Genomic DNA, 23034 nt, shown 5'->3' with positions numbered 1-23034 from the left:
GGGATTTCGAGATTGCCGCCACCAAAATTAGCACCCAAAATGAGATCGGCAGTTCGTATTTTTCGCTTGGGGCAAACTAGGCCTACGAAGCAAGCGTTGGTGGACCGAAGCAAATGATACCCCCAACGGCAAAAAAGAATCCAAAGAAAAATAGAGGGGTGCAACACGAGGACTTCCCAGGAGGTCACCCATCCTAGTACTACTCTCACCCAAACACGCTTAGCTGCGGAGTTTTGATGGGATCCGGTGCATTAGTGTTGGTATGAACGCACCCATCAGCATAAGCGCGTTAAATTCTTATGAAGGATCTGAATGCAGCGACGCACTCAAACCCGAGGGGATTTTGAGATCGCCGCCACCGAAATTAGCACCAAAAACGAGATCGGCGGCTGGTATTTTTCGCCTAAGGCAAACTAAGCCTACAAAGCGAGCATTGGTGGACCGACGCAAACGATAAGCCCAACGGCAAAAATGAATCCAAAGAAAAAGAGAGGGGTGCAACATGAGGATTTCCCACGAGGTCACCCATCCTAGTACTACTCTCGCCCAAACACACTTAACTGCGGAGTTCTGATTCGATCTGGCGCATTAGTGTTGGTATGATCGCACCGATCAGCATAAGCGCATTAAATACTTATAAAGGATCCGAATGCAGTGACGCACTCTAACCTCGGGGTGGTGCAACCAGAGGGGATTTCGAGATCGCCGCCACTGAAATTAGCACCCAAAATGAGATCAGCGGCTCGTATTTTTCGCCTAGGGCAGACTAAGCCTACGAAGCGAGCGTTGGTGGACCGACACAAACGATAAGCCCAACAACAAAAAAGAATCTGAAGAAAAAGAGTGGGGAGCAACACGAGGACTTACCAGGAGGTCACCCATCCTAGTACAACTCTCGCCCAAACATGCTTATCTGCGGAGTTCTGATGGGATTCGGTGCATTAGTGTTGGTATGATCGCACCGATCAGCATAAGCGCATTAAATACTTATAAAGGATCCGAATGCAGTGATGCACTCTAACCTCAGGGTGGTGCAACCTGAGGGGATTTGGAGATCGCCGCCACCGAAATTAGCACCCAAAACGAGATCGACGTCTCGTATTTTTCGCCTGGGGTAGACCAAGCCTACGAAGTGAGCGTTGGTGTACCGACGCAAACGATAAGCCCAACAACAAAAAAGAATCCGAAGAAAAAGAGTGGGGTGCAACACGAGGACTTCCCAGGAGGTCACCCATCCAAGTACTACTCTCGCCCAAACACGCTTAACTGCGGAGTTCTAATGGGATCCGGTGCATTAGTGTTGTTATGATCGCGCCCATCAGCATAAGCGCATTAAATTCTTATAAAAGATCTGAATGCAGCGACGCACTCTAACCCCGGGGTGGTGCAACTTGAGGGGATTTCGAGATCGCCGCCACCGAAATTAGCACCAAAAACGAGATCGGCGGCTCGTATTTTTCGCCTGGGGCAGACTAAGCCTACAAAGCGAGCGTTGGTGGACCGACGCAAACGATAAGCCCAACGGCAAAAAAGAATCCGAAGAAAAAGAGAGGGGTGCAACACGAGGACTTCCTAGGAGGTCACCCATCCTAGTACTACTCTCGCCCAAACACGTTTAACTGCGGAGTTCTAATGGGATCCGGTGCATTAGTGTTGATATGATCGCACCCATCAACATAAGCACGTTAAATTCTTATAAAGGATCTGAATGCGGCGACGCACTCTAACCCCGGGGTGGTGCAACCCGAGGGTATTTCGAAATCGCCGCCATCGAAATTAGCACCCAAAACGAGATCGGTGGGTCGTATTTTTCGCCTGGGGTAGACTAAGCCTATGAAGTAAGCGTTGGTGGACCGACGCAAACGATAAGCTCAACGGCAAAAAAGAATCCGAAGAAAAAAAGAGGGGTGCAACACGAGGACTTCCCAGGAGGTCACCCATCCTAGTACTACTCTCGCCCAAACACGCTTAACTGCGAAGTTCTAATGGGATCCGGTGCATTAGTGTTGGTGCGATCGCACCCATCATCATAAGCACGTTAAATTCTTATAAAGGATCTGAATGCGGCGACGCACTTTAACCCCGGGGTGGTGCAACCTGAGGGGATTTCGAGATTGCCGCCTCTGAAATTAGCACCCAAAACGAGATCGGCGGCTCGTATTTTTCGCTAGGGCCAGACTAAACCTACGAAGCGAGCTTTTGTGGACTAACGCAAACGAAAAGCCCAACGGCAAAAAAGAATCCGAAGAAAAAGAGATAGGTGTAACACGAGGACTTCCCAGGAGGTTACCCATCCTAGTACAACTCTTGCCCAAACACGCTTAACTGCTGAGTTCCGACGGGATCCGGTACATTAGTGTTGGTATGATTGCACCCATTAGCATAAGCGCGTTAAATTCTTATAAAGGATCCGAATGCAGCGACGCACTCTAACCCCCGGGTGGTGCAACCCGAGGGGATTTCTAGATCGCCGCCACCGAAATTAGAAGCCAAAACGAGATCGGCGGCTCGTATTTTTCGCCTGGGGCTGACTAAGCCTACGGAGCGAGCATTGGTGGACCGACGCAAACGATAACCCAACGACATAAAAGAATCCGAAGAAAAAGAGTGGGGTGGAACACGAGGACTTCCCAGGAGGTCACCCATCCTAGTACTACTCCCGCCTAAAGTCGCTTAACTGCGGAGTTCTAGTGGGATCCGATGCGTTAGAGTTGGTATGATCGCATCCATCAGCATAAGCGGGTTAAATTCTTATAAAGGATCTGAATGCATCGACGCACTCTAACCCCTGGGTGGTGCAACCCTAGGGGATTTCGAGATTGCCGCCACCGAAATTAGCACCCCAAACGAGATCGGCAACTCTTATTTATCGCTTGGAGCAGACTAAGCCTACGAAGCGAGCGTTGGTGGTACGACGCAAACGATAAGCCCAATGGCAAAAAAGAATCCGATGAAAAAGAGAGGGGTGCAACACGAGGACTTCCCAGGAGGTCACCCATCCTAGTACTACTCTCGCCCAAAGACGCTTAACTGTGGAGTTCTAATGGGATCCGATGCATTAGAGTTGGTATGATCGCAGCCATCGGCATAAGCGCGTTAAATTCTTATAAAGGATTCGAATACAGCGACGCACTCTAACCCTGGGATGGTGGAACCCGAGGGGATTTCGAGATCGCTGCCACCGATATTATCACCCAAAACGACATCGGCGGCTCGTAATTTTCGCCTGGGGAAGACTAAGCCTACGAAGCGAGCGTTGGTGGACCGACGCAAACGATAAGCCCAACGGCAAAAAAGAATCCGAAGAAAAAGAGTGGGGTGCAACACAAGGACTTCCCAGGAGGTCACCCATCCTAGTACTAATCTCGCCCTGACACGCTTAACTGTAGAGTTCTGATTGGATCCGGTGCATTAGTGTTGGAATGATCGCACCTATCAGCATAAGCGCGTTAAGTACATATAAAGGATGCGAATGCAGCGACGCACTCCAACCCCGGGGTGTAGAAACCCGAGGGGATTTCGAGATCGCCACCAATGAAATTAGCACCCAAAACGAGATCGGCGGCCCGTATTTTTTGCCTGGGGCTGACTAAGCCTACGGAGCGAGCATTGGTGGACCGACGCAAACGATAAGCCCAACGACATAAAAGAATCCGAAGAAAAAGAGTGGGTGGAACACGAGGACTTCCCATGAGGTCACCCATCCTAGTACTACTCCCGCCCAAAGACGCTTAGCTGCGGAGTTCTAGTGGGATCCGATGCGTTAGTGTTGGAATGATCGCACCCATCAGCATAAGCGGGTTATATTCTTATAAAGGATCCAAATGCATCAACTCACTCTAACCCCGGGGTGGTGCAACCCGAGGGGATTTCGAGATCGCCGCTATCGATATTATCACCCAAAACGAGATCAGCGGCTCGTATTTTTCGCCAGGGGCAGACTAAGCCTACGAAGTGAGTGTTGGGGGACCGACGCAAACGATAAGCCCAACGGCAAAAAAGAATCCGAAGAAAAAGAGAGGGGTGCAACACGAGGACTTCCCAGGGGGTCACCCATCCTACTACTAATCTCGCCCAAACACGCTTAACTGCGGAGTTCTGATGGGATCTGGTGCATTAGTGTTGGCATGATCGCACCAATCAGCATAAGCACGTTAAATTCTTATAAAGGATTTGAATGCAGAGACGCACTCTAACCCCGGGGTGGTGCAACCCGAGCGGATTTCAAGATCGCAACCATCAAAATTAGCACCCAAAATGAGATCGGCAGCTCATATTTTTCGCCAGGGGCAGACTAAACCAACGAAGCGAGCGTTGGTGGACCGACGCAAATGATAAGCCCAACGGCAAAAAAGAATCCGATGAAAAAGAGAGCGGTGCAACACGAGGACTTCCCAGGAGGTCACCCATCCTAGTACTACTCTCGCCCAAACACGCTTGACTGCGGAGTTCTGATGGGATCTGGTACATTAGTGTTGGTATGATCGCACCCATAAGCATAAGCGCGTTAAATTCATGTAAGGGATCTGAATGCAGTGACGCACTCTAACCTCGGGGTGGTGCAACCATTAGTGTTGGAAAATTATTTCTCCACACATGACGCTCATCACACCCCTAGGTTTTTTTTTTATTGGAAAATGTAGTAATCCCAAATTATAATAAATGCTCTAAATTAACCCTTACCCAAAAAATAGAAAAGTCACGCGCGTGCTCAGAGGCTAGTTTTTTGCTAATAAATTTTGTAAGGTTATATGTAATGAATAAATAAGAAAAGAGGAAAATTATCTTATGAGAGATTCTCATGAAACCTCTCTCCTACATTATGTGTGGGTTTCCTATACTGTCGTTACATGTCTCCCACAAACCCACCTAAAATGTTTTTCCTTTTGATATGTTTGGAGTCATTTTGTTTGGAATTTTTTTTTTTTAAAGCTTCATAAAATTTATTTGTTACTAAAATTTTGATCCGCCTTATATTTTTCTTTTTCACAATCTCCCTACTAAAATGTTTGGATAATCAAATTTAATGGTTACTAAAATATATTCAGAATTATCTATATCACTCTTAGCTAACTTGCACTATCAAATGACAAAAAATAAAAAAATAAAAAAATAAAAAGGGAATAATATAAAAAATAAAAAATGAAGAATATAATGCAACATAAAAAATGAAAAGAATTCTAAAATGAAAGAAAGAAAATAATCAAACAAAATGGTATATGCCATTCAGTTAGTAAAATGTAAACAAAATGATTTCAAAAATTTGTTTGTGCCCTCTACTAAGTCCACAATCAAAAGGTAGTTTCTCAATAAAACGAATAAATGGTAAAAAAAATAGTCAGCTACTTACAATACATAATATTTACTTTAAAAAAAATACATCTCTCTTAGATCAAAAGCCAGGGCAGTCAATTGTTCTCCCATCTTGCTAATATCCCCATGTTCTTTGCACATGTACATAACATCTGCAAGAAAAAAAAAATGGTAAGACCTGGGCTCCACACAAAGCACAAAATGGTGTTGTAGAATAGAGGCCAAAGATGCAAATGTTCAATCCGAAATAAAACCAAATAAATTGTGCAAGCAAAGGAATGATCAAGTGGCACAACCATCCATTGAGTTCCATTGATTTTCTTATGAAATCAAAGAATTAATGGGATTTTGAGGAATGCTCTGCATATTGGGTTCCACAGTTTGCTAACAGCACCACACGTGGTCTTGCCTAGCTTGCAATTGAGATTAAATCCATTTAAATTTTTGTTCAAAAAAATTCTAAAATAAATTTATTACAACATAAATAAAAAAGAAACCCTACTCACCATATATTCTGTATGACAATGGTTGCAACCCAAGGCATCAAAAATTGGATAACAATGAATGGAACTCAAGAGAAGACACTTTGAGGGCAAAAACAAATACAATATTTTAAAGCATCAATTGAATGTAAGAAATAGAAAACTAAAAAACATGATAAATAAAAGAAGAATATTTTCTTATATACTTATCCGGATAATCTTGGAATTCAAGTAATGAAGACTTTTGTTATTCCAGTGCAATAATATTCTATTCGGGTTTTTTTGTTTTTTTTTTTTTTTTTGGATATATCCAGAAGAAGAAGAAGATGAAAAGGAAGGAGGATATAACATGAAACTTAAATAAAATAAAATAAAAACTGGATAAGCAAAAGAAGTTAAAGAGAAGTTAAATTTTTTAAATTTGATAGTAAAGCAGTTTCTTAGGAGTAAAATGTGGGAGTGGAATTCAAACGTGTTAAGGTTTTTTTTTTTTTTTTTTTTTTTTGAATTTGAATTTGAAAAAAAAAAGGGTCGGCCAGAGTTTTTTTTTTTTTTTTTTTTTTTTTTTTTTTTTTTACAAAACGTAGGATTTTTTTTTTTTTTTTTTCAAAATAGAAACGTGGTAGATAATTTTTTTGATACAACGTGGCTTTTTTCATTACGTTTTTTGTTTTCAATTTTTATCAATTTAAGATTTTAAACCATTTCTTATGATTTAGAGATAAAGATAAGTTTATTAAATTAAGGGTATTTCATTAGGTTTTTTTTTTTTTTTTTTTTTTTTTTTTTTACTGAACGTGAGGTTTTTTCTAAGAATAAAATATTAGAAATTTTACTATTTAGTTGTGTTTTTTTTTTTTTTTTACTCAACGTGAGGTTTTTTAAGAATATAAAATTAGAAACATGTGTTAGAATAAGTGGGTTAGTAGAAGTGTTCCTATTTTGTAGGTAATGTTTTGTCAAATTCATCTAAAATTTAGGACTTTTTAAATTGATAATTTTACATGTCTAACCCTACTATTTTACATGTCCATTCCAATGACTCCTTAATGCAATCCAAAAAGTTTGTGCATATGTGAACCTAAGAGAGATAAAAGAATTAGTGTTAAACCAAGTATTTTTTTTAAAAAAAAAAACTTTAATTAACAAACCAACGTTAGCGTGCATGTTATTAAAGATAATAGCTTAAGTTTGTTAGAGTTTGTGTTTGATTTAAATTTTGATGAGATCATTTTTCCTGAAAATCCTATTAAAATTGTTCAGAATAAAGATACATATCTAACTCCCTACAAAATAGGACAACTTTCTGTTAGTTTTCAAAGCAAACTCACCTCACGTTCTCTCTCTCTCTCTCTCTCTCTCTCTCTCTCTCTCTCTCTCTTTTCTTTTTTTAAAAAAAATTTAATTTTGAAATGTTGGTGGTGACTGAATAATTTTAAACGTGAGTAAGGAAAGTGAAGTTTAAAAAAAATAAAAAAAATAAATCTAGATAAAAGAAAAAAGGAAAAAAGAAAAAAGAAAAGAGAGAGAGAGAGAGAGAGATAGAGAGAGAGAGAGAGAGAGAGTTAACGTGATACATACATATATATATATATATATATATAATTAAAAAAAAAAGAGTAGAACTCAAGGTTGCTACATACCTAAATAAAAAAAAAATTTAACACCAAAAACATATACATTCAATCACCACCAACATTTCAAAATTATATTTAAAAAAAAAAGAAAAAAAAGAGGATAGTTAAGCATAATATTTTATATATATTTTATATATTGCTAAGCATGCTTTTTTATATAATAATAATAATAATAATAATAATAATAATAATAATAGAAAACTCATATAATAATAATAATAATAATAATAATGTACAAAATAAAGCCTCTCTGACCAAAGGCCAGTGGCCCAATGTAAAAAAAAAAAAAAGGAGATGTGGCTCACGTGAGAGGCACAAAAAACAAAATAAAGCCTCTCTGACCAAACGCATTTAACAATCCCTTTCAAAAAAAAAAAAACAAAACAAAACAAAACTTATTAAAAAAAAAAAAAAAAAAAAAACAGAATAGGCGGCAACGCTGGGCTCACAAAAAAAAAAGGGAGAAGAAGACAAATAAGCAAAGAAGAAGAAGAAAGGGGTTAAGGCCGGTGAAGACGGCGACAGCGATGTATCAAATCCACCGGTATTTTCGGTTTTAAGTTTTTTTTTTCCTTACCGGCCGATTTCCTTTTTCCGACCGAAACACACCTATATTTGGCCGATACGATCCGATTCGGCCCGAATCGGCGCGAATCAGCCTGAATCGGCGCGAATCAGCCCAGTTCGACGCGAATCAGTGCGCATTGGAGCCGAATCGGTGCGAGTTGGCGCGAATCCGAAAAAAAAAAAAAAAAAAAAAAAAAAAAAAAACAAAAAAAAACAAAAAAAAACAAAAAAAAACAAAAAAAAAAAAAAACAAAACTAGACGCGGTTCGACGCATAGGTAGCGGCGGCCCTCGCGCGTCGCCGCATCCATGCATCCTAGATTATCATCACCACCCTGCACATCAACCACAGTAAACACACAAAAGATAAAATGGGTCCTGTTTGAGAATGACATACCCTGACACTAGCATTGATAAAATAAAGCCTAAATAGTTCTCAATTTAGGGTCGAAATGGGAGACCCATTTGACAAAAATTGATCCATTCTTTGTGTTGTAGAATCACCCATAATTGCAATAAGGTTGCGATCCTACGCTTTGGCACACGATCCCATCTTGACTTTACATCTTGATTGATCCTATAGCAATCCAAATCAATTAAGGAGTGTAGGATCCAAGATTGCAATTTTGAAAATCATGTACACAACTAGGGACTATATAATCAATTGTGAAAATTTCATAAATCTATCATAAAGGATGACTATGCAAAACTAACATCCAATCAAGCAAAGTTCTAAGGAAAAATAACTGAGATTAGACACGATTTTCTCTATATCTTCGAAACTTCGGTTGGTCTTCTCCCTCCACAGACACCACATCAAACAGTGTGTGGTAGCCATCCACAAATGACCATTCTGGTGACGCCAAAAAAAACCTAGCCAACAAGCTAACAACTCCACCACAATCCTCCAAATTAGCCCAACACCTTAGACACACCATAGACCACAATTTTGTAGCAATAGGACAGTGAAATAATAAATGGTCTAATGATTCACCATTGTGTTTACATATATAAAACCAATCCAAAAGCCACACACTCTTTCTCTATAAATTGTCAATCATCAGAAATTTCTCCAATGCTGCGGTCCTAACAAAGAAAGCAACTTTGGAAGTTATCTTTGGTATCCATATGCTTTTCCAAGGAAAATATTGGTTGCTATTACAAATTAAAACCCAAAATTAACCAGTTACAATAAATCTCTTTTTCTTATCTAGTCTCCAGCACAATTTATCCTCCCCACTTCCTTTTACAAATGAAATGCCCCATAGATCATATCCATGCAATTCAACAAAGATTCCCAACTCCCAATCCTACACAACCTACATGAAATTCATATCCTAATGTAGGACTCCATTAGTGAGTTTCATAAAATCTACCACACTCGCCCACTTGTCACAGCAAATCCTAAATAACTCAAGAAAGCACATAGCAAAAGGGTTTTCCCCACAACATAGATCTTGCCAAAACTTTTCTCTAGAATTATCCCATTTTATACTAGAGATAGCTTGATAGAGTAGGCCAACCCTTTCTAACATACTTCCATAAATCACCCCACGGGAACCGAACACTGAGTTGGAACACCAACCCCTCACTCACAACTATACTTCATTTCTATCACTCTTTGCCATAATGCATCCTTCTCAAGCCCAAACTTCCATAGCTACTTCCCCAATAATAATTTATTAAAGCACCTCAAACCCCTAATAACCTAACCATCAAAGGGAAGAGGGGCATAAATTGGAGCCCAATTAACTAGATGAAATTTGGTCTCATTCCCCAAAGGGATAATTTTTTATTTTATATATTTATTTTTCTACAACAAAAGCATTACTTTCAAGTCTATAACGAAGGGAGAGAAAGCACAAGATAATAACAGATTCATTTACACAAATACAAAAACAACAAAAATGACTTGTCAATATGAATTTAAAAAAGATGAAGGCCAACTAGAACTTACCGGTTTTCCATGTTTACCCATCAAGTAAAACTAAGCTCTCCACAAAATTAGCAGTAAAAATCACATCTGTGCTTCATAGAACTGTAAGAGTTTCCGCTTTTGAACTCTAAGGGTCAAGAGAGACAATCTGATCCCTCAAAGGGCTTGAATGCTTAATAAGAAGTTCACCATTAACGGTGCATCCAAGCAAATTTTCACGTCCATCCATTGGCATTGGTACACATATTCAAGTCCAAGACTCAAACACACCAAACTCCTTCATCACCCATATGAAGCAAGTACCACTCTGGCTATCAGCAAGACTGAAACCAATGAAAGCCAGCGATCCCTTTAACACTGCAAGACATTTGGAATGTCTTTTGTGTAAATTGTTTTCAGGCGGCTTTATCTCATGAAATTTCTCATCATCAACGTTAAAGGACAAAATGAATCTGCAGCTATCCTCCACGTTCCCCACAGCCTTGAATTTGCGGCTGTCCTCCTCCATGTCCCCCAAAGCCTCCACCTTAGCGCCCACGTCCCCCTCAGAACATAATACCTTAGAACATACTAAAGAGTGCAAAGCTCCATTGAAAAATAAACAGGGTGATGGATATATAGAAGTAACAGATGTCCCATATGAATCCATAGGTATTTCAATCTTTCTCCATGAACCCGTACTCAACGAGTAAACCTAGGCCTCAGTCGAGCATCCTTCAAAGCTATCAAATCTAAGAATCTTCAAGTCATTGTTTTTTGGAGTCAGAGGCAAGTCCAAGAGTGACATGAGTGAAATTAGCAACCAAAGAGCAGTCAAGCAAGGTACGAGCAGGAAACAAGTTTAACTTTCTAATGCTTGGGTTCCACAAATATATTTTGCAATTAGGAGAAGTCATATGATCAACGAGACAAAGGGAGCCATTACAGAAGCCAACCGTGTTGTTAAAACCACCAAAAGAAGGGATTTAAAGTCTAGAAACATCGATCAAAGTGTGGTTGCTATTGTAGACATCCGTACACATTTCTTTTTTGGATTTAACCCCAAATGAATGATGTTGCGTATATATGGGACCGTAAACTAGCCGAGTTTTGTCGAGTAGTGCATGTTCAAACTTGGCTCATCAGGAAAAGTCAAAAGCTCAAACTTGGATTAAACTCGTGACAAGCCTAAAAGTAGTGTTTGAGGTTAAACTTAAGCTTGTGGAAAAGCTAAAAAGTTTGAGCTTAGTTTGGTTTGGCTTGGCTTAATTAATTAGTCAAGCTAAGCTCAAGCTTAATATCAAGTTCAAATTCAAGCTTAGGTCAAGTTTTTGAGCTTGAAATCTAAAAAGATTACATTATCTAATGCTTAAATCTCTAAAATTAAGAAGAAGAAAAAATTGTATACTCATTTTATCATGCGTCTAGTCCTACTTATGATTAGTCATTATTCAAATTAAAATTTTACATAATTAAATTAATTCATTCATCATTTCTTGTCTACTACAGTTTCAGTAAATATTCAAAATACAATTTTTACATTCACGTTAGACGATAAAGAACTAGGAAAATATTTGTTTGTAACTATTATGAATGAGAAAATACTAACATATTTTATAACTTTACTTTAGATGATTGCTGGAAAAGGATCATATGTTGCCTGCTCAATTAATTAATTTATTTTTAAATGTAACTATAGTCTAAAGTGGTTCTTGGTCAGTTTAGAGGGAAGGAAAAAATTAAGGTAATGGGTAGTGATCCCATGTTGGCCGTATTATTATTAAGATATGTGTAATGAGTATATTTAGCTAACACATATAAACTTATAAATGAGTATGTACTTGAATTATTTTGTATCAAGCCTAATAGCTCACAAGCTTGTTTGCTTGGGCTCGGGTTGTTTATTAAACGAGCCTAAAACTAAGACTCAAGCTTGCCTTATTTATAAACAAACAAATATGAACGAGCTTTTTATCGAGCCAAGCCCTAGTTCTTCATGATCGGTTTGGTTCATTTACAGCCCTACGTATATAGAAAATAACCAATGTTGTTTTTGTTGTTATTGGATAGTGATATAGCTTGGTTGAGATTTGTGGTAATGAAATTGGGGTTGGTGATGATGGAGTTAAAAGATTTAGAAACACACCTGAATCGGATTAAGGATTTCAATGGCAACCCAATCAAAATGTCGTAGAGGATGTCGTTCGGGACACGCTCCTGGGACAACAATATTTTTCTTTACCATTTTCACAGATTTAGACATTATTGATAACAGAGTTGGGTTTCTGAATTCTCATCTAGGTTTCGACTTGTGTGAAAGACCGAAGACAATACAAGAAATTGAGAAAGCCAACTATATGCTAATGCCTATATATAGTACAATTTTTTTTTTTTTTTTTTTTTTTTTTTAAATCGGAACCAAATGACTTTCATTAAATCAAAAGACTAGAATCCAAATACAGAGCATCCACAGCAGGGGGAGGATCCTCCTCCATCCATACAATATCATTATCAGATAACGTAGCAAATTTTGCCAAAGCATGAGCAACACCATTGGCACTACGCCTAACACAGCTAGCTGAGATGGATCTAAAACCTGCAGCCAAGCACCAAATATCTTCATAGATCAATCCAAGTTGAGAGAAGTTTGGTTGAGCTTGTGAAACTATCTTCATAACTAGGGCATTATCACCTTCTAGTATCACCTCCATAAAACCAGCGTCTATAGCAAATTCCAAAGCTTTGCGACAAGCCATCACCTCCAATTCTTCACCACCCTTGGAACAATTTATGTTTTTGAACAACTACAATTAAGTTTAAAAATAAATAAAACTCAATTTAAGTTTCAAAATGAGATTCAAATATGGAATTTGAAGTATAATGGATGGAAAAGTCTATACACTTTATTTCCTTCCAAAACATAGTTTAAATTCAAATTTGGAATCAAGATCTAATGGAGGAAGGCTAGTTATAGAAACTTCAATTTTGACTAGCAATTGATTCCTCTGTATTTCTTATTTTGAGATCACAAACACAACTTTATGTTTTAATTACTTATTGCTCCTTTTTTCTTTTCTTTTTTTTACTTTGGTGTATTTATGATTTTTTGTTTCAACGCATTTATCTTCTTCTTTTTTTTTTTTTTGGTGACTTTAGTACATTTTATGATATATATTCATTGAATCGGGTTATTTAATGTTTGAATTTTAAATTTGAATCCAATCAATTTGGAAAATGCAAAGGTTTTAATAAAATGATTAAAGATAAGATATTTCCATTGGAATTAAGCTCTTAAACTCAAATTTAAGTTGACATTTCTATTGGGAAAATTTTAAAAAAGTGATTGAATATTTTCTCAAAATAAGTTAGGTAATTAATGCCAAGGGATTACCTTTTAGGGTTTAATTCAAATTTAAATGGAAAATAAAACAAGGAAAGTATAAAATTTGGGTCTTTTATGAGGAAATTTGGTCAAAGTCTTAAATTAGAAAAGGAACTAAAAGGGAAATCTATAATAGAATTTTTTTTAATATTAATAATCAGAATAAATTCAGAAAGTTAGTTATGAATTCAGAAAACGTCAAAGTACCTCTAATCTAATTAGATAATCCTTATTCTTAAAAATAAAAAATAGAATTAAAATTGTAATTCAACAAAATTCAAAAACAAAAAACTACTAGAGAAATAAAAATTAGCACACAGTCTCTATTTAAATATATCTACACACATTTGATACTTTTTTTTTCATAAAAACTAACGCACACTAAATCCAGTAGTTTACTCATTTTCAAAATCCTAAAATTTAGTTTCTTAAAAATCCCTTCATGTGTAACCTCATTAACAAATTCAAATTGAAAAATTACATTAAATTCAAAATAAAAATTTTTAAAAAAGCCCCATCGCATGTGCGGAGTGCGTGTGATGAGACTAGTATATTACACACACACACACACACATATATATATATATATAAAGATGATATTTTTTGGGCTTGAGAACACTATATTAATATAGCATAAAAACCACCCAAGGTGTATAAAAAAATAAAAATGATCAAGCAGGTCAAGTTAAACTCGAAACCCTAATCCAAGACCTGAAAGTCCTCTCGACCTGCCCAAAACCCTTCGGTTTGAGTTAAGAAGGTTCCATGCTTAACCCCAATTTGAATGTTCTCTTTATGATTGGAGACACATTAGTTGATAAGCTCAATGTAGTAAAATTTGTAGTACCTATAGTACTACTCATACGATAGTATTTCAAATCTATTGGGCCAACACCATGATGATTGTTTGATTTTCTACTTAATTGCTTGTTTATTTTCTTATTAATTTTGACTAATATTTTTAAAATCAAATTTTTTTGTTAATAAGGACACTTTTTTTTTTTTGAGAAATAATAATAATAACTAGCCTCTGAGCACGCACTCACACCATGCTTAAAGGCTCTTCTATTTTTTTGAATAAATGTTAATAACTTTCATCCATTATAATTTGAGATTACCACATTTTCCAATCACCAAAAAAAAAAAAAAAAAACCTAGGGGTGTAATGAAAAAATTATTTCACTTACAAATGCATAATACTCATCACACCCTTAGGTTTTTTTTTTGGTGATTGGAAAATGTAATGTTAACATGTATAGTGTTGTGGGCTTTAGGCCTAACTAGATTACTTGTATAGCACACATTCTAATTTTACAAAAATGGTTGAAACTCAATTTTCCAAACACATCAAAATTTTTCGATCTGATAATGCTCTTGAGTACACTCAATATGCTTTCCAAGCTGTTTTACATTCCTATGGCACTGTTCATCAACTAACTTGTCTAGGTACCTCTCAGCAAAATGGTAGAGCCGAACGAAAACTTCGTCATATTCTTGACACTGTTCGTGCTCTCCTTCTCTCTGCCAAAGTTCCTGCTCCTTTTTAGGGCGAAGCTGTTCTTCATGCTGTTCATACTATTAATCGCATTCCAAGTCCTATTATCCAAATTAAACTCCATATGAGCGCCTTTTTGGGTCACCTCCAGACTATCACCAGCTCCTTTGGTTCTGCTTGTTTCGTTCTTCTTCAGCCACATGAGCATAATAAACTTGAGCCTCGATCAAGGCTTTGTTGTTTTCTTGGCTATGACGAAACTCAAAATGGATATCGGTGTTATGATCCTGTCTCTCATCGTCTTCATATCTCCCGCAATGTTGTCTTTTGGGAATATCGCCTCTTTGTCGAGCTCTTTCACTTTCGTGCCTCCCTATCTTCCTCCTCTGTCTTAGATCTTTTTCCAGATGAGGCACATATTCCTTCTGTAGCTGCTCCTGATCCTCCTGTAGTTGCTCCTGATTCTCCTGTAGACTTCTCTGTCCAACCACTAGATATCATTGATCCCTTTCCTAGTTCACCCTTTAATGAACAGGTGAAAGATGAACAAGTCGAAGACGAGCTACCTAACCCCAACCCTGAACTTGGGTCCCCTGCTCTTGCTCCTACTCCGCCTGAAGATCTTGCACAAGATATTCCACCTCGTCACTCAACTCGGGTAAGATCCATTCCTGCACATTTACTTGACTATCATTGTTACACTGCCCTTGCTACCCTACACGAGCCTCACACCTATCGTGAGGCTTCCATTGACCATTTATGGCAGATTCAATGAAAGAGGAACTTGATGCATTATCTAAAAACCATACTTGGGATTTGGTGACACTCCCTCCTGGGAAATCTGTGGTTGGTTGTAAGTGGATCTCCAAGATTAAAACTCACTCTGATGGGTCCATTGAGCGGTACAAAACTCGTCTCGTTGCAAAAGGTTTACACAGGAGTATGGGATTGATTATAAAGAGACCTTTGCTCCGGTTGCTCGTATCTCATCTATTCGTGCCCTCTTAGCTGTTGCTGCTTTTTTCAGATGGATGTCAAAAATGCATTCCTTAATGGGGATTTAAGTGAAAAAGTTTATATACAACCTCCTCCTAGTCTCTGTGTTGACTCCAATAAGGTTTGTCACCTTCGACGTGCACTTTATGGCCTTAAACAAGCTCCACGAGCTTGATTTGCCAAACTCAGCTCTACCATCTCTCACTTGGGTTACATGACCAGTCATTATGATTCTGCCTTATTTCTTCGTCGCACTGACAAAGGCACTATTTTACTTCTCTTGTATGTGGATGATATGATCATAACTGGTGATGACCTCAGTGGCATTCAAGAACTCAAGGATTTTCTTAGTTAGCAATTTGAGATGAAAGATCTTGGACATCTCAGCTACTTCTTAGGTTTTGAAATCACTCATTCTACAGATGGACTTTATATTACTCAAACCAAGTATGCCTCTAAACTCTTGTCTCGAGCTGGACTCACTAATAGTAAGACTGTTGACATTCCAATTGAACTTAATGTGCATTTGACTCCCTTAGGGGGAAAACCATTGTCTAACCCCTCTCTTTACAGGCGTTTGGTTGGCAGCCTAGTTTATCTCACTGTCACTCGTTCAGACATTTCTTATATTGTTCACCATGTGAGCCAGTATCTATCTGTTCCACGTTCGACTCACTATGCTGTTGTTCTGCACATTCTTCGATACCTAAAGGGCACTCTCTTCCATGGTCTTTTCTACTCTGCTCAGTCTCCTCTTATTCTCCTTGCATTTTCTGATGTTGATTGAGCAGGAGATCCCACTAATCGCAGGTCCATCACTAGTTATTGTTTTCTTCTTGGTTCTTCTTTGATTTCTTGGCGAAGTAAGAAACAAACTCATGTGTCCCGCTCTAGTACTGAAGCAGAATATCGTGCCCTTGCTAATACCACATCTAAGTTCCTTTGGCTACGATGGCTTCTCAAAGACTTAGGTGTGTCTACATCCTCTGCTACTCCTCTTTATTGTGACAACCAGAGTGCCATTCATATTACTCACAATGATGTCTTCCATGAACGGACTAAACACATCGAGATCGATTGTCATTTTATCCGTTATCATCTTGTCCATGATGCTCTCAAGCTAATCTCAGTCTCCTCTAAAGATCAACTTGCAAATATTTTCACTAAGTCACATCCTAAAGGACGCCTTCGTACTTTGGTTGACAACCTCAAGTTGGTCTCACATCCACCTTGAGTTTGAGGAGGGCTGTTAACATGTATAGTGTTGTGGGCTTTAGGCCCAACTAGATTACTTGTATAGCACACATTCTTGTACTAAACTTTTACTTGTACTGCACTCATATGCCTCCTATATAAAAGCACTCATGTATATTCTTTCATTCTTGAGGAATACAATATACAATCATTCAATATTTCTAACATGTAGTGATCTCAAATTATAATTGATGAAAATTATTAACATTTATCCCAAAAAAAAAAAAGTCTTTGAGCACGCGCATGAGTGTGTGCTTAGAGGCTACTGTTCCTCTATGATTTACTTGTTCCATTCTATTCCTTTATGGACTCCCACACGAAGTGTAAAAGTTAATAATTTTCATCCATCATAATTCGGAGTTACAATATTTTCCAATCACAAAAATACCTAAGGGTGTAATGAGATGTTTGAGTTTGTGGGCAAAATAACTTTTTCATATATATCTCATCACACCTCTAGGTATTTTTGTGATTGAAAAATGCAACAACCTTGAATTAAGATAAATAGAAAGTGTTAACCTCTAAAAGAAATTAGAAGAGCCTCTAAGCACACGAAAGAATATTATAAACTTTAAGATGTATTTTATTTTTATTTTTCTAACCTCCTATAAAATTAAGTTTTATATTTGAAATTTCAAATGAAAAAGAAAGGTCCAAGAATTAATTTGAGTAACATACTACAAACTATCACTAACTCACTATCTCAACACCATGCACTATATCAACATCCATTATAAACATCATCAACACTATGCACTATCCCTCCATAATATTTAGAATTGACGATGTTAGCATCAAGAAGTTGAATGCCCACCACCATAGAGTGTGGTTTGGTGGTAGGAGTTATCGTATCGTTTGACATAATACTTGGCAAGAGTTGTGCAATTAGAGTAGTACTTCAACGAATGTGTTGTGCCCATAATGATAGTCCCATCAAGTTCAAATGGTACACGTGGTATGACTCATTGTCGTCACATGGCATGAGGTTGATGAGTCCACACCAAAGACCCTCTTTTTATTCTAGAAAAAAGAAAAGAAAAAAATCAAATGCCCAACTATTTCCCTAAATGACATTTGAATGTTTGTACATGGCCATGTCTTAGTAGTAACAAAGTTTGCTTATAGTTGCAGGATTAATTGATCTGGCCTAAAAGAAATTGATTTTAGTATAGGATTACTTGACCAATTAGATAAATCAATCCAAATAGCTCTCAAATCTCCATCATCTAAGACTAAGAGAAATGAAAAGGCAAATATGTCTGCATTCAATCAAAATAACTTAAATATAAAAAATATATATATATAAAAAAAAAAAAAAAAAATTCTTGTCAAACCAAGTGTCAATGCATCATTGTTTTTTACTAAAATGTTTTTCTATTTCCATATCCTTCTAATTAAAGAAAACAGGATAAACAATTACACAATTTTATACAAAAAATATTAATATTAATACAAAACGGCCATCTAGATTACGACCTGCATATTCCAAAACCACTCACAATACTTCCATTCTACTAAAATTTACATTAATTAATTAATCAATAAATTAGCCTAACAACCCCACTCCAAAAAATAAAAAAGAAATTACATTTTTGAAAAACCAAACCACATCTTGCCTTTACAAACAATATGATTTCCATGCCTAACTTCAATGGTTTGTTGTTTTTCCTAGTCTTTCAATCCTTTTCTTAGTAGTTTGGGTATGCAGCTTTGCATGCATTGATGAATTGCTAAAGTAAAGATAATCGAGATACACCGCCTTTGTTCTTGAGAATGCCCGCACTGAATAGTCCTTGCTTCATAAACAAAATATTAGATACATTTATCTATTAGTTTACAAAGTAGAAGAAAATATTAAAGAAAAAGAAAAAAAAAACATAATAGATTTACTTTTTCAAGTGTGGTATAGATAAAAGAAAAAAAAATCAAAACATATCAAACTTCACATCTTCATCTATCCTTTTTTTTTATATGATTTATTAAACTCATAAAAGAAAGTTAGACCTGATAGCAGCTTTGGACCTCTGGTTATGATCGGACAATGCAAGAAATTTCAGCTGTGCAGACATCTATTGGAAATTCCCTTTGAATTATGAAAGCCAAGTTTTTTCCTACGTATCCCAATTGGCTAAAGAATTTATGAACCCCAAAATTGTTATTAAAAAATTAAAGAAAATCTACTGTAAAAATTTTAAAAAAAAAAGCCCAATCAAATGAGTATAAAATAAATGTTGATGCAATTCAATAATTAGAAGGAAGAAATGGATTCAAGGCAACATACCGTTGGACAAAGAAACAAAAGGAATCCAAAGACGATTCCTAAACATAGCACTTCCAAAACCAACATTGTACCATGGTCCATCCATTGTGTTTAAAACGTGGGTTGAGTATTTTAGTAATCGAAGAAATATGAAAGAGTTGTAGTAGTTTAAATCTCTAATAGATATCAAGTTAAGTTTGAAAGCCACTAGGAGAGTTGTCCTATTTTGTAGGCCATGTTTTAGGTGGGAGTTAAATGTGTATTATTACTGTGTTATCCTCAAGTTTTGTTTTTGCTAAATTTTAGGGTAGAGGGGTCTTTTTGGAACAAAAAAAATCCGATCCAAACGGGGGAAGCCCCTTAAAAAGTAGTATAGATAAATAGCCTCGTGGACTCGTGCAATAAGGCTTTTTTTTTAGTTTAATGCAATTTTTCAATTGAATTTATTTATTGTTAATGAGGTTATACATGAATGAATTTTTAAGAAACTAAATTTTAGGATTTGAAAATTACTAAACTGCTAGATTTAGTGTGTTATTCTTTAAGAAAAAAAAATGTATCAAATGTGATTGAGATTTATTCAAATAGAGAAAGTGTGCTAATTTTTAGGAAAAAATTTTATTAGGTAGTTTTTTTTTTTTTTTGTTTTTGAATTTCGTTAGAGTTACAATTTTAACCCTATTTTTTATTTTTTAAGAATAAGGATTACCATGACTTTTGAGTAGAGTTGTGGTGTGCTTTTGTGTTAGAACCCATTTCCCTCTCCTTTGTGTATATTTGTTGAGTTACAATTTTAACCCTATTTTTCATTTTTTAAGAAAAAGGATTACCATGACTTTTGAGTGGAATTGTAGTGTGCTTTTGTGTTATAACCCATTTCCCTCTCCCTTGTGTATATTTGTTGAGTTACAATTTTAACTCTATTTTTTATTTTTTAAGAATAAGGATTACCATGGCTTTTGGGTAGAGTTGTAGTGTGCTTTTGTGTTAGAACCCATTTCCCTCTCCCTTGTGTGTGTGTATATTTGTTTCTCCAAAAAAAAAAAATATATATATATATATCTAATTAGATTAAGGGTATTTTTGACTTTTTTTAAACTATACATTTTTTTTTTAGAATCCGCCACAGAAAGAGAAGGGCCTTACGTATTATTGATCATTTCTGCAAGATAATCAGCATAAGAGATTACAGGAACTTCCTCCATCCAAGTACAAAAAGGAGAAAAATTACAGGTTGCTCGTGCTAGACTATGAGCTACTTTGTTTCCTTGTCTGCGTGTATGTTGGAAAACCAGGCACCTGAAGTGGGCAGATAGGACCTTTATGTCGAAAACGATGTGTCCAAAGGGTGTGGCAGAATAATCTTCACTCTTCATAGGTCGAATTGCAATTTCAGAATCACCTTCCAGGATGACATGATTAAAACCAAGCTCTTTGGCAAATATAAGAGCCCTCCGCGCTTGTTAACACTTCCACCATCTCCACTGAAGTGGGTAGAGGAATAACTTGTGTCAACGCAACCATAACTAGACCACGATCGTTATGAATGATGGTTCCTAATCCTGCTTCATCACTCCCCTAGAAAATAATTCTGTCAAAATTGGCTTTGACCCATTCCGCAGGGGGAGGCATCCATTTGGTGGGACTTCGGGCTGGAGGAGGTTTTGGAGGTGGTAGTGTTGGCTTGCTAAAATTCTTGTAGGGCATCTCTAGCCATTGAGTTGATCAGTTTCAGGTCAGCCACTTCCTCTCTCATTCTCAATTTATTCCTCCTGAACCAAATCTGATATGCTAACATTGCAAATAGGTCAGTGGGATGAGACTTCTCCATACACATGCGAAACACTTCCAGGAATGTCGAGCATTCACTAGCTTCACTCATCAGCGAACCAAAATGCACAGCCCATACCTCTTTTAGCTTTGGACAAGACCGGAGTGTATGTAAAGTAGACTTCTATTCTGCTCCGCAAACCTGGCAAGTGGGATCAATGAGAACTTTCCTCTTTACAAGGTTAACCTGAGTTGGAAGAGCATCCAAATTTGCACGCCACATCAGAGTTTTAGTTCTGTTGGGAGTCCTCATTTTCCAAAGACCCTTCCATAACTAACTTACAAGACACACCCAAGTCTTTCATTATACATGCCCAAAATATCGGAATATAATAACAATAAAACACTGGAAGCGGATTCAATTCAACAAAAACACAAAATCTTGAATTTGTCTAACACCCCTTTTAGCAAGAGCATTAGTACACTTGTTTGCCTAGCCTATGAAGATCCCTACAATCATCAACAAGAGAAGCAAATTCACCAAGTGATTCAGACGCTTTATAAGGCAGACCGCAACCTTTTCAGCTTGTTCAATTTCTATGGCATCTAGTTGAAGTTGGGAACAAAGAATCAACCTATCTCCTAGATCCCTTAGCTCTGTAATTATACTGGTAGCAATACATATGGCTTTAGAATAGCGTTTAATCCAACTTTCATAGTTGTACTCGTCACCAATAATGCCTCCACAGCCAGCCATTCTCAGGTTACCACGGGAGGAGCCATCCGAGTTTAGTTTAGCATAAAGTGAATTCCATCACAAGCTTTGAAAGTGAATTTAATCCTTTCAATCTTGTCTTAACATTGCTTTCCAGTCCTGTCATCATTATAAATATATTTTTAATTTGATTTTTTTTGCAAATTAAAACTAGTTAAAACTCATTATTATATTAAAATAATGTAACCCTTACTCAACTCTATTTCAATGATTGTGAACCACATAAACCAAATTGACAAACGCATAAATCCCAAAAATGGGATGAATGAAAAAATTTGATATTAAACCCCCAATAATTTTTTTTTTTTTTTTTGAATGTTAAAAGTACTATAAGTTTAACTACATAAAGCTTACAAGCTAATGTGGCAATAAATGTGACTGGTAAGTTTCAACCACCTTATAAATGAATATTTGAATTCTCAAGTGATCTTGTTCTATTCAATCTTGGTGTCCGTTGCTTTAGGGTAATACTTCACTTGCTTATGTACTATGATTTAGAGAATGGGGATGACTAGAATCCAATTCCAGTTACTTACACCATGTTTGGAAGGGGAGAAGGGAAGAGAGAAGAAGGGAAAAGCAAGGAAAGTAAATCATTTCCGCTTTGGTTGCCTAAGGGAAAAGAAAAGTTAATGAGTTGGAGTGATTCTTCTTCCATGGGCCCCACTATTTTTGAATCAGCCCAATTTGGGCGGAAATGGCAAGAAGGGAGAGAAATAAATTCTTGGGGTCCACCACTTTATATTGTAAATAACTAATATGCCCTTAACACTTTTAAGAAATTACAAGCGTTCTAGTATATGAATTTTCCAATCATTAACGAGGACACAAAGGTAAAGACAAGCATTTTTCCTTTCTCTTCCCTATGCAAACCAAACAAATGAGAGATAGAATTTTCATATTTTCTTCTATCCTTTCTTTCCTATATCCAAACACATCAAAAGGATATATTTTCTTCTCTCTTTCCCTTCCCTTCCTCTTTTCCTTTCTCTTCCCTTTCCCTTTCTACAACCAAACATAGTGTTAAATTTACTAAGCTAATAGTGGTTTGGTCCAACTAGATGCATGATCTACAAAATATTAACTTGATTTATGAAATACATATGCACTATGATTTAGAGAATAGGGATGACTAGAATCCAATTCCAGTCACTTCAATTTGCTAAGCTAATAGTGGTCTGGTCCAATT

The 23034-nt window shown here is 36.8% G+C and overlaps 12 non-coding genes and 1 pseudogene across 12 annotated transcripts; all 13 read right to left on the bottom strand.

Moving 5' to 3' along the window:
- Positions 1 to 155: 155 nt before the first annotated feature.
- Positions 156 to 274, bottom strand: LOC126731816 (5S ribosomal RNA). The gene has a single exon (XR_007659054.1). It is a non-coding gene; the product is annotated as a 5S ribosomal RNA (ribosomal RNA).
- A 218-nt stretch (positions 275 to 492) lies between these two features.
- LOC126731924 (5S ribosomal RNA) lies at positions 493 to 611 on the bottom strand. The gene has a single exon (XR_007659157.1). It is a non-coding gene; the product is annotated as a 5S ribosomal RNA (ribosomal RNA).
- Positions 612 to 845: 234 nt separating this feature from the next.
- Positions 846 to 964, bottom strand: LOC126731934 (5S ribosomal RNA). Its single transcript, XR_007659168.1, has one exon. It is a non-coding gene; the product is annotated as a 5S ribosomal RNA (ribosomal RNA).
- A 234-nt stretch (positions 965 to 1198) lies between these two features.
- LOC126731809 (5S ribosomal RNA) lies at positions 1199 to 1317 on the bottom strand. The gene has a single exon (XR_007659048.1). It is a non-coding gene; the product is annotated as a 5S ribosomal RNA (ribosomal RNA).
- A 234-nt stretch (positions 1318 to 1551) lies between these two features.
- LOC126731709 (5S ribosomal RNA) lies at positions 1552 to 1670 on the bottom strand. The gene has a single exon (XR_007658951.1). It is a non-coding gene; the product is annotated as a 5S ribosomal RNA (ribosomal RNA).
- Positions 1671 to 1904: 234 nt separating this feature from the next.
- Positions 1905 to 2023, bottom strand: LOC126731801 (5S ribosomal RNA). Its single transcript, XR_007659040.1, has one exon. It is a non-coding gene; the product is annotated as a 5S ribosomal RNA (ribosomal RNA).
- Positions 2024 to 2257: 234 nt separating this feature from the next.
- Positions 2258 to 2376, bottom strand: LOC126731926 (5S ribosomal RNA). The gene has a single exon (XR_007659160.1). It is a non-coding gene; the product is annotated as a 5S ribosomal RNA (ribosomal RNA).
- A 233-nt stretch (positions 2377 to 2609) lies between these two features.
- On the bottom strand, positions 2610 to 2728 carry LOC126731938 (5S ribosomal RNA; annotated as a pseudogene).
- Positions 2729 to 2962: 234 nt separating this feature from the next.
- On the bottom strand, positions 2963 to 3081 carry LOC126731882 (5S ribosomal RNA). Its single transcript, XR_007659116.1, has one exon. It is a non-coding gene; the product is annotated as a 5S ribosomal RNA (ribosomal RNA).
- Positions 3082 to 3315: 234 nt separating this feature from the next.
- Positions 3316 to 3434, bottom strand: LOC126731889 (5S ribosomal RNA). Its single transcript, XR_007659123.1, has one exon. It is a non-coding gene; the product is annotated as a 5S ribosomal RNA (ribosomal RNA).
- Positions 3435 to 3667: 233 nt separating this feature from the next.
- Positions 3668 to 3786, bottom strand: LOC126731920 (5S ribosomal RNA). Its single transcript, XR_007659153.1, has one exon. It is a non-coding gene; the product is annotated as a 5S ribosomal RNA (ribosomal RNA).
- Positions 3787 to 4020: 234 nt separating this feature from the next.
- On the bottom strand, positions 4021 to 4139 carry LOC126731832 (5S ribosomal RNA). The gene has a single exon (XR_007659069.1). It is a non-coding gene; the product is annotated as a 5S ribosomal RNA (ribosomal RNA).
- A 234-nt stretch (positions 4140 to 4373) lies between these two features.
- Positions 4374 to 4492, bottom strand: LOC126731814 (5S ribosomal RNA). The gene has a single exon (XR_007659052.1). It is a non-coding gene; the product is annotated as a 5S ribosomal RNA (ribosomal RNA).
- Between the last annotated feature and the right edge of the window lie 18542 nt (positions 4493 to 23034).

Source organism: Quercus robur, chromosome 5 (genome assembly GCF_932294415.1).
Source record: "Quercus robur chromosome 5, dhQueRobu3.1, whole genome shotgun sequence".
NCBI lineage: Eukaryota > Viridiplantae > Streptophyta > Magnoliopsida > Fagales > Fagaceae > Quercus > Quercus robur.
Note: the sequence above shows the minus strand (reverse complement) of the source record. Positions and strands in the feature narration are given on the sequence as shown.